At 38.8% G+C, this 10132-nt stretch overlaps 1 long non-coding RNA gene across 1 annotated transcript; it reads right to left on the reverse strand.

Moving 5' to 3' along the window:
• Positions 1-1165: 1165 nt before the first annotated feature.
• Positions 1166-7992, reverse strand: LOC105355109. Its single transcript, XR_909603.2, has 4 exons — positions 7873-7992; positions 2585-2778; positions 2162-2377; positions 1166-1793 (listed from the first exon to the last, which is right to left on the reverse strand). It is a non-coding gene; the product is annotated as an uncharacterized LOC105355109 (long non-coding RNA).
• Between the last annotated feature and the right edge of the window lie 2140 nt (positions 7993-10132).

The following is a 10132-nucleotide window of genomic DNA, read 5'->3' on the forward strand; positions in this document are numbered from 1 at the left end:
ATGTTAGGTCTTAAGAGGTTAAGTTTATATCTGGATCAGGTATGTACTGTGTCTGGATTAGGTAAGGATCAGATCTAGATAAAAATCTAATCTATTTAAGGATTGGTTCTATATCCTAATCAAGCCTGGATTATGTCTACATGAACTCAGAATTAGGTTTCAATTAGGTCTGGAATAGGTGTTGATTGGGTCAGTTAAAGCTCTAGTTTAGGTCAGAAATAGATCTTATCTTAATGAGAGATTAATGCATTTTGGACCAGGTTTGCATCAGGTCAAGATAAGGCCGGGATTAGGCCAGGATTAAATTAGGATCAATTGGAATCAGTTCTGTATCAAGAAAAAGTTAGGATCAGTATGGTCCAGATCATGATCAAGTATCAGATCTGAATCAGGATCAGGTTAAGATTGGGTCTGCATCAGGATCAGGTAGGGATCAGGTCTGGTTGATTAACCAGACACTGAAGCTGAAAACAAACATTAGAAGGATCTGGTAGCAGCTAAAAAGAAAGCTGCAACAGGAAACTGGTGCAATGATGATACTTCTGTCACCCAACTTCTTCTTGTCAGGGACAAACACTGACTAACCCTAATACTAAATTATTTTACAGACACCAATACATGTTGGCTCTAGTGATGCCAAACATTTAAACAGGAGCTCCTAGCAACTTTTTTAGAGGAATAGTCAGTAACAATTTACAAAGCTTTTGTGACTTCTCATGATATTTGTTTGTGCTTTATTTTCCAGTGGTTTAGTTTGCCTGAGTTTTTTTTTTACTAAAAAGTGTCCACTGTAATGATTGCACCAGAAAACAATAAATATATTATTGCGCTCTTGTGGAGAAGCTCTTTGTTGTGCCCTCAGACTGGCATGACATCAACTGAAGATACTTTAATTAGTCTTTATGTGAACAAATTGACTAAAAAGTGGTTATAGTGACAAAATACGCCAACCTGTGGCTAGACACCGCACATGTGACACATTTAGAAGGATGCACGTACAGTCCATGGCAGGGGTGGGCAATTCCAGGCCTCGAGGGCCGGTGTGTCTGCATGATTTCCAAATAGTCTTGCCCTACTCATGGCTGATTACCTGGTTCAGGTGTGTCCAGCCAATAATCTTGCCCTACTCATGGCTGATTACCTGGTTCAGGTGTGTCCAGCCAATTAGAACATGCCAGAGCAGGGTATGCTGGAAAACATGCAGGAATGCGGCCCTCAGTGCCCACCTCTGGTCCATGGGGTTCACACTGGACTGTCACTACCTTAAAGTACCTCATGACTCCCTCCTATAGTAGGCAGGGTCGACATTTCGTTGTCGAGTTTTGTGTTTTTTACCCAGCTGGGGTAAATTTTGTATTTTGTATGTCTATTTGGCGAATCCCTGATTTGGTCTATTAGTCTTAGTTCAACCTAGTCTTACTTGCAACACATGTTTAATGGCTGTTCATTTTGTACGTAGAGCCCAAAAACGGTCGTAGATACTTGTGTAGCTACATCTGAACACGAGACTTTAGAACGGAAAAGCCCGAAATGTGCATTTACGCAGGTTTACATAAACTTTTCATTGAAAGTGGTCGCTTGAACATACGTTACCGAAGGTTGTATCAATGTAGCTTAAGAAAGTATGTTCATCTGCTAACTGAATCTTACAGTTATCTGAAAGATCAATCTTTGTGCTGAAGAAGAACTTAATTAAGAAAAACATTCATGCAGAAACAACAGCTGCTGGTGCTGTGCAGGTCTTCGAGATTTATCGGTGTGTTCTTCCTCTCCATGGAGTGGTTTCTCCAGTGCTGAGGAGACAAAACCGTTTAGTTCTGATGCTTACTGGACTTTAATGACAGGTTATTACAGAAACTGTGACATTTAAGTTCTCCTTAGATCGGATTTTTCTTAGATTCCTAAATCAATTCAGATAGGTCCCATGCATTAGGTTGATCTGTAGCACTGCACAGTAACCGTTACAGGAGGGTGTTTGTTCTCAAAAGGATCTAGTGAAGTAAAAGCAAGAAAAACCTAAAGTAAAAAGTAATTAATGTGAAAGCAAATTGACAACAACAAGCAGGAAAAGGTAAAATATGACTGTAAAAGATGAGGACTGTATGTGCAGGAGGGAGTTTGAGAAGGCAAAACATATTTGCATATTTATAATAAGAGTTACCTCAGAGAACAGCGGTGCATTCCACCATGACTCAGAGGTTTGCAGGGAAACAGTAAAATGGCAGGAGTTATTTCTTGAAGAGTTGCTTCAGCTGTAGAGCTGTCAGGTCTGCTGGTATTGGAGTTTGTTGGTTAAGTAGTTTCTTACAAAGAAAAGGGAACCAGCTTTTCCGTGGTCATTAGTTTCCCTGGACACTGTTGTCTGAACACGGCTGCCCTGCAGCTCACAGAAACAATGAGGCACAACACGCGGACAAAAATATTTGGTAAGTCATCAGCCACACAATCTGTCTTTAGTAATATTACTCAGATGTTGCTCCAAATTAACACAAGAGGCAAGAAATAAAAATCAACAGATGATAGTTTTAAGTGACCTGCCAGTTTATGTATGTTCCAGACCTTTGGAATCTAAAAGCTGCTTCACCTTGTTTCTTTGTAACTCTGGGAACAGAGAGTGGACCTGTTCCAGGTGATCCGAGAGTTCCAGGTGCTCCCCCAGACTAACAAAGGATCAGTTATGTTCCAGTCCAGTTCTTCGTGAGCCAGCAGAAGCATTTTGAAGATTGAGACTGGAGAGCAGCACAGTGACCCGATCAGATGTGATCCATGCACTTGGTTCTGATGAGGAAGGAAGAAGCAGCGTTTTACCCAAGTAGCTCTTGGATTGTTTACAATTTTGTGCCTTCTGAAGCGTGAACAAACATGTTCAAATAGTTCTATCAAAATAGCTTTTGTTAAAACTAATATGACTGGCTAGCCTGCGACAGACTGGCGACCTGTCCAGGGTGTCCCCTGCCTTCGCCCACAAGTGGCCGGGATAGGCCTGTGACCCCGAAAGGGATAAAACGGAAGAAGATGACTGAATGGATGATAATATGACTGGCCAATTTTAATGTAACTGTAAGGTTCTACTCTAAAGCTATGATTACCTTCAGCTTTTTGGCTTAGTTTTTTTTTAAAGCTATGATAAGCTAGAGTTTTTCTTTGACTAAAAGTAGCTCATAAGTATTCAGTTGTCTATTTTAATTTTTATGGGACTTAAATATTAAAGATATATATCTTTAGAACTCATGTATGTTTAGGTTTCTTGCATGTTTTAACATACTAATGTGAAAAATTTGAGGAACCAAAATATAGCCCTGGGGAACTCTTGATGTAAGTTATGTCTGCTCTCACTACTTTATATGTAAGTGTGAAATAAAATATACCACCAAGATTTAGGACACATTTTGGTGGTATAGTTTGCAAATGGATAAAAAAAAGAGCACAAGTAAGAAAAATCTGCAGTTTTTCTGCCCCTTTTTTACTAGAAATAAATAGAATTAGGGTCAGTCCAAACTGTCTATAATTGTTATCTTAACGTGATTAACATAAATTCATCAAACATATCTAGAATCAAAAAGTTCCAGCTGTTAAGTAAACTAGGGCACAGATAAAGTGGGACAAGCTAGATAAATTAAGTTTTTCCTGAACATATGTGAGATTGTCCACACCAAGGCTTTGAAACGCATTAGCAGAATAGATAGAAGTTGTAGGATCTCCACATGACAAAGCAGAAAAGTAGTTAAAGGTTTTAACCAAGAAACAATTTTAAGAAATCAGATTGGGAAATGTTGTCCTCTCCCAAGAACACAAGGAAAGGTTGCTGAATGGAAGCATATTTGCATTCCGTACCTAAGGTGGACAATATTTTCAACTATATATTTATAAAATGTTAAAAAAACAGGAGATTCAATCTCATGTAGAAGAACGATGTGCTGCCTGTCTTGGCCTGAAAAACCTGACTCCTGTTTCCGCTGTGCTGTTTGTTTCCTTCACCTGAATGTCATTGTCAGGAACACGTGTTTAATTTAGATTAAATTGTATTATGTTATTTTAGATTATAATATTTTAGAATGCATGAGATAAAATGGATCCTTCTTCCTCCCTTATTGGAAGACTTGTCAGATCCAAGATTGAAACAGTTAAATCAGTTTGGATATTTTTGCTCTTCGGTTTAAACTTGAATCACTTTTGCTGAAGCGGATCGTCCACATGAAAGAAGCTTTACTTTGAAATTGTGGCTTTAACTCCAAGCCTGGTTTATCTGTGGATGATCTCAGTGGGGGGTGGGGGGTGGTGTACACTCCCCCTCAGCACAAACACATGGACCTAGCTTCACTTTGGAAACGTGTTCAGACTCTCGCTCTTCCTGTTGCCTAAGACTAGTTGTGAACTTGGTGACGGGAGCACAGGGTCCACTTTGCTATTCTTAGCGCTCTTGGAATGCTCTCTGTCCACCCTGTTATTTTGTTTGCTCTCTTCTCGCTTAGGTCATGTTAGGAAACTTGTGTTTGGCTTCGCTGCTCGTGGCCACGACAACCAGCAGCCCCCAGAGCCCGTGACACGCTGTTGATCTGTGGAAAGGAAGACTCATGATAGATATTCTGTAAAAACAAGCTTCCTGCTGTTCTCCCTCAAAGTGACAGGTCACCGCACGTCTCCACAAACAAAATGGTCTCTTCTGCCAATTTAGCAAAACAAGGTTATAAAAACGGTGAGAGAGAAAAGCTCTTATCTGAAGAACTTTGTCATCAAAATGCATAACCTGTTTTTTTTAAGTAACCCTTTGTGATCTAAAGCACCATTTTTTTTTGCTAAAATCTAAAGTGCAATGCTATAGCGTAAGCTCTACCTAGTGGCCAAACTAAAACGCCCTCCAGGAGATGCAGAACGTAATGATCTGTACTTATTTTTTGGAGCTTCTCCTTTTTACAATTTTACAGTATGGGAACTGTATCAGATTAATATAAATATTTTCAAAACACGTGTAGATTATTTTTATTTCCATATAAATATGTCTAAATGTGTAATCCATGTGCATTTAAAATCAAATCGAGTGGATCAAAATAAAATAAAGAAATCGTTAATCGAATCTATCCAGGCTCTGGTTAATTGAATCAATTCAGGAAATTATTAATGATACCCAGCCCTATTATAGAGGCATTTTGAGTAAACACAATGCAAAACTTCCTGACTTCTGGAAAAAGTAATTTCCCAATAGTTGTGACATCTTTAGTCAACAACTGTGACCAACCAAGCACTCATCAGAACAGGCAGTGGATGACTTGATCGTTGTTGTAGCTGGAGCTACAGTAACATTAGTGGAAAAATTTATACAAAGAATTATCCAATCAAGAACTGGTTGAGGTCTGAATGTGCTAAAAAAACATGTTTATCAAAGAGATTTACAGAGAATTTTATGTGTTATACCTATAACTAAATCAAATGTGGTATTTGTGCGTTTCTGTCTGAATTTGCTGTAAAACTGAGAAAAGTAACGTGTACACAAGTTATGATTGTAAAGAAGGATTGCAACTGTCTTGGTCTTGACCTGTACTGACCCAACTTTACACTTAAATGTCTGTTTTCTGAGGAGGTTGAGACTCCACAAAAGAAGACAAAGAGTGGATCGTTTCTGCTCATGTTAACACTTTTGAAGTGCCAAAGACGAAGAATATTGAGACATCCATCTCAACATTACAATCCTGCATGAGTGTATAGGGCCAATTTTAAACCGATCATGGTAATTAACCCTGTTAAGCCCATTAAACTAAAGAACTGACAGAAATTTTTAATTTTGGGGAATCAAGATGTTTTTTTAATCGCTTTGATGAAATCCACAAAAATAGTTGCAATATTGTTTTTATGACATATAAATATGAGATACAAAAATGTTGTAATGACTGTTCAGAAAAAAGCACCTTATTTACCCACCATCTCCAATATGATCCACGTAACAATGAACAACAATAGATGAGTTATTTTCATAAAATCTTGAAAATCAGCTCAACTTCGCCTACCAAAAGTGTCAGGCTATGTCCAAATTTCTTCACTACTTATTAGATAGTGCACTATATAGTCCGTTCGCCATTTTGTAGAGCTTTCTGAATCAACAATTTTGAAATAGAGTGCTCAAGAAATTTCCCAGAAGGCCCAGCAAAAAAAAACAGTGTGCAAATATAGACCACAAAACATTGCGTTCGAACAATTTTTCGAACAATTTTTGTGAAATAAAATGTATTTAAATGTATTTTTTTGATAAATCATCAACGTTTTCATCATGAGAACATAGTGGATTAATGATGAAAACGCATGAAACGCAATGAAAATAGTTGTTGTCAAACTCTAAAATTAATTAGATTTTCACCTTGTAAAATCTGTGACGTCATATTTGCCAATAAAAAAAAAAAAATTTGAGCATGGTTTCTGAATTTGCTTTCAAAATCCAGGGTACAAGATGGTCCCGGACTACATAGTTTTTTAGCAGTTAGGGGTTAGGATGGGAATTCGGACACAGCCATTGAAATGGAATGGAAGTAGCCATTTTGAAATGAGCAGGAAAAGCCATTCTCCCGCCCCTAGTGGAATGATGATGCACTGCAGGACAGAAAACATGGACAAAGTTATGTACAATGGGTTTTTATGAAAAGTTTTGATTATGCTAATGGGATTGGGATCTCAGAAGTGGAAGTATGAATGGATATATATGGGTTGAAAGGAAGATTAATTGTATCATTCTATTTTTTCCACTGTCACATATTTAACTTCAGACGTTTCTTCTGTGCAGAGGACATCCCTCTACCTCTACGCTCCTTAACTGCTCTGGGGCCCCCAAAATTAGCATTTTTGCTACTTTGTCAACACTAACTGCTGTGTTGTTTACTGACAAAAGGTACTTTTTTGTTGTTCTGTCATTCCCCAGTTTTCAAGTTATCTGCTCCTCCCGGGCGGGGGTTGCTTGCACCCAATCATACAAGCTGGTGTCCCTGGATGTAAACATGAAATGAAACCCTGATTGAAACAATGGTTAATTTCTGTCAAGGTGATGTATTTTAAAATACAGACGATGGCCTTTGCTAGTCTGAGACGGAAAAATCAATGCGTTGCAGCCAATAACTACAAAGACTGCTCACCTAACCTTTGTCCTTGCAGCTTCAACAGCGGTGAGTGGATCAGCTGATATTGTTTACATGTTTGGTCGCCCACATTTTCAGTGTATACATCATGTAAGTCAACTGACCGCACAAATTTTGACATTGTAGACCTGCTGATTCATTGAATACTTTCCCGTAAACAACATGGAGTCTTAAGTAATACTTCTTTAACCAAGTAAATGATTCACTTTTTCAGGCTGACAGAGGGATGATTTTCTGTCAGCAGAGATTGTGTCGTCAGTCTTCTCACAGACACCTTTCCCCTCAGGACAAAAACCATGAGCGTGAGAACACTTTAGTTTTGTTCTGTGTAATCCAGACCTGCATGAATAAAATTCTGGCTGAAATTTTAACCTTACGATGCAGATATGGTTCAGATTCTTGTAAGCTTCAGAAATTTGATTGTGAACGTTTCAGGTAGTAACACATGTCACTGTATGAAACATCAGTTAGAATTAGACATTTCAGTTGCTCAAATAAACTACGCTAAAAGTAAATATGGGTCAGAAAGTGCGGATAAATTAACTTTTTTTGACGGAAGGACTTCTGGCTTCATGCTTCAAGATAAGTTCAATTTTTAATCTTTTTTATTATTATTATTTTGAGATATTTTTTGTGTTCTATTGTACACATGCATCCAATTCCACATAATATTGTAAAAACAGTCATGTGATTTGACAGTATGAGTGCATATCTTCCTTGGTGGTCAAAGGCATTTCTTCTGCTGTCTCCTCACCTGATCTGGATCGGTGGCAGATCTTGCAGCCCCTTTATTTTACCCTTTCAACAACACGGAGGGAAGTGATTAAACGCAGAAACGTACCATAATGGTGTTGTAGCATCCCAAACATGCCAAGAAGAAAGATTAACGCTTTTATTCTGGTAACAGCACCACCCACAGGCAAAACAAGCATGCTTCTTACATAACCCTTTGAACTAAAATAGTTTGACTTTTTTCCCATTGGACATAAACATTACCCTTTCTCACATACGCACAGTATGAGCAGCCAGAAGTGTGTGAATGTGTGTGTGCTTGGGTAAATGGGACTTTGACTGTAGAACCCTCAAGGCCTTTTAAGAAGGTATTTACCATTATTTCATGCATTCAGTAGTATGAGGATTTGTCAAACAATTTTTTAATGTTCCTGATCATCATTTTTCTGGGTTTGTTTTACTTTTTTTTGAAAGAAAGAAAAACCTGTAACATGATTAGTCCATTTTTTATTTGGTTACTGCTGTGGAAAGGTCAAAGCTCAGGTGTTTACAGTTGATAAATAAAGGAGTACCTTCCTGAGACTCTCTTCTAATGAGCCTGAGAACTTCATTTGACTCACATTCCTGCTGGGGACAGAATCATTGTCCTCTGGCAGAGTGGTCACGTTCTCAGGGTGAACAGAATGTGCTGATCGCTGGCTGCTTATGTCAGATTGTTTTTCCTTGTTCCCTCTCTTCCTCCTCCTCCGAAAACACTGACTTCTTGGTATCCAGCAGAGCGATCACATGTCTCCTGGGCTTGAGTAAATCACAAGCGCGGAGCGGGGAGGGCCGGACGAGGGAAACAGGCTGATACGAAGAGAGTTGAGGCGGTGGAAGGGTGGCACGTGTTTGAAGTCGTCTGGCTCATACAACAGATGAGTGTGAAAAACACATGGGGGAGGGGCAGACTGTCTGATGGGAAAACCTCTGCAACAGGATCCATGTGACGTTCGTCAAGAGTTTCTCCTTTAGGAATGTCATTGTCCAAGAGTATTAGCATGAATTTAGCTCTAAAAACAGGAATTAACACTTTTTATACTAAATACATCTAAATTCAATTGCTTGTGCCAATAAGCAAAGGTTTTACTGAATTGGGTATTTAGTCATTGCTTGTGCATTTTGCGTTAATGTTCTAATGCATGAAGGAAACCATTGATGTGCTGCTACAAACAAAGGCGGGACTTCCTGCAGAGAACGGCACTTTTAAAAACAAACAGAATTTGGAAATAAAATACCTAAAAGTTGTATCACCAATGTTGGGTAGGATCATTGACTGGATAAGAGAACTGGACCGAGGGTCCCAAAAAGCTGAAATCCCTTAGGCATCTATTGAGAAATAAAGAGCCATTACTCAGTCATTATTATATTATTTTGTTAGTTTATTAGTTTATTAGAATAACCATTCTTGTTCTGATATCTACTTTTATGCTAATCCAAAACATTTTCAAGATGTTTTTGTTGTAGTGCAAGTGACAGCTCATATCCACGCGTAAGGCCAGTTGTGACTGAGGCTTAACGTATCTAACAGGAATAATTTGTAATGTAATCTACAGGAAATTTGTGTTTGAGGAAATACACTTACTCACAATTTTTACTGTAATTGCTCACCCCTGGTACATGTGTTCTATTATCAGCCAACAGTGTACTTTGCTTTCAGGCAGAGACAAAAATCTTTTGGGAAACAGAGCTTTCAGTATACTAGTAAGAAGGAAGTGCATGTTTACTATCTAAAAACCTCTGCAGACGTGCTACTGTGCTTGCATAGACCTTTTTCAGAGGGACTGAGGCTTTTAACACCCACCAAAGAAAGAAGACCATCGGTGGTCTTGTTCGGACCAGGAACAGAACTGACCCATGCCTTGATCAGACCAGAGCCAAAGCTGCCACAGGACTGCTTCCTTGAGGAGGCTGTCACTTTGGCCCATGCAGTGTTGACATAAACAATCGCCATCATTTACCTTTATTAGCTGCTAAGCTCTGGCAGATCTCAGTGCTGTAAAGATTAGCAAGCTATTCCACAAGTTTGGCAGACCAGTCTCTTGGCAAATACACTCTTGCCAGGTAATTTCATTTACAGGAGCTCTGGTCCACATCGAAAGTCATTTAAAGTGAATCCGATCTGAGAATAGTTGTTGTAGAATAAGGGCGGAGAGTGGTTGGTCATTTGTCACCCGGATCTTTTTACAAAACATTATTTTCGATGCAGGAACTGCTCCAAGTGCCAGGGATCAGTGAATGAG

Source organism: Oryzias latipes, chromosome 11, assembly GCF_002234675.1.
Source record: "Oryzias latipes chromosome 11, ASM223467v1".
NCBI classification, from domain to species: domain Eukaryota; kingdom Metazoa; phylum Chordata; class Actinopteri; order Beloniformes; family Adrianichthyidae; genus Oryzias; species Oryzias latipes.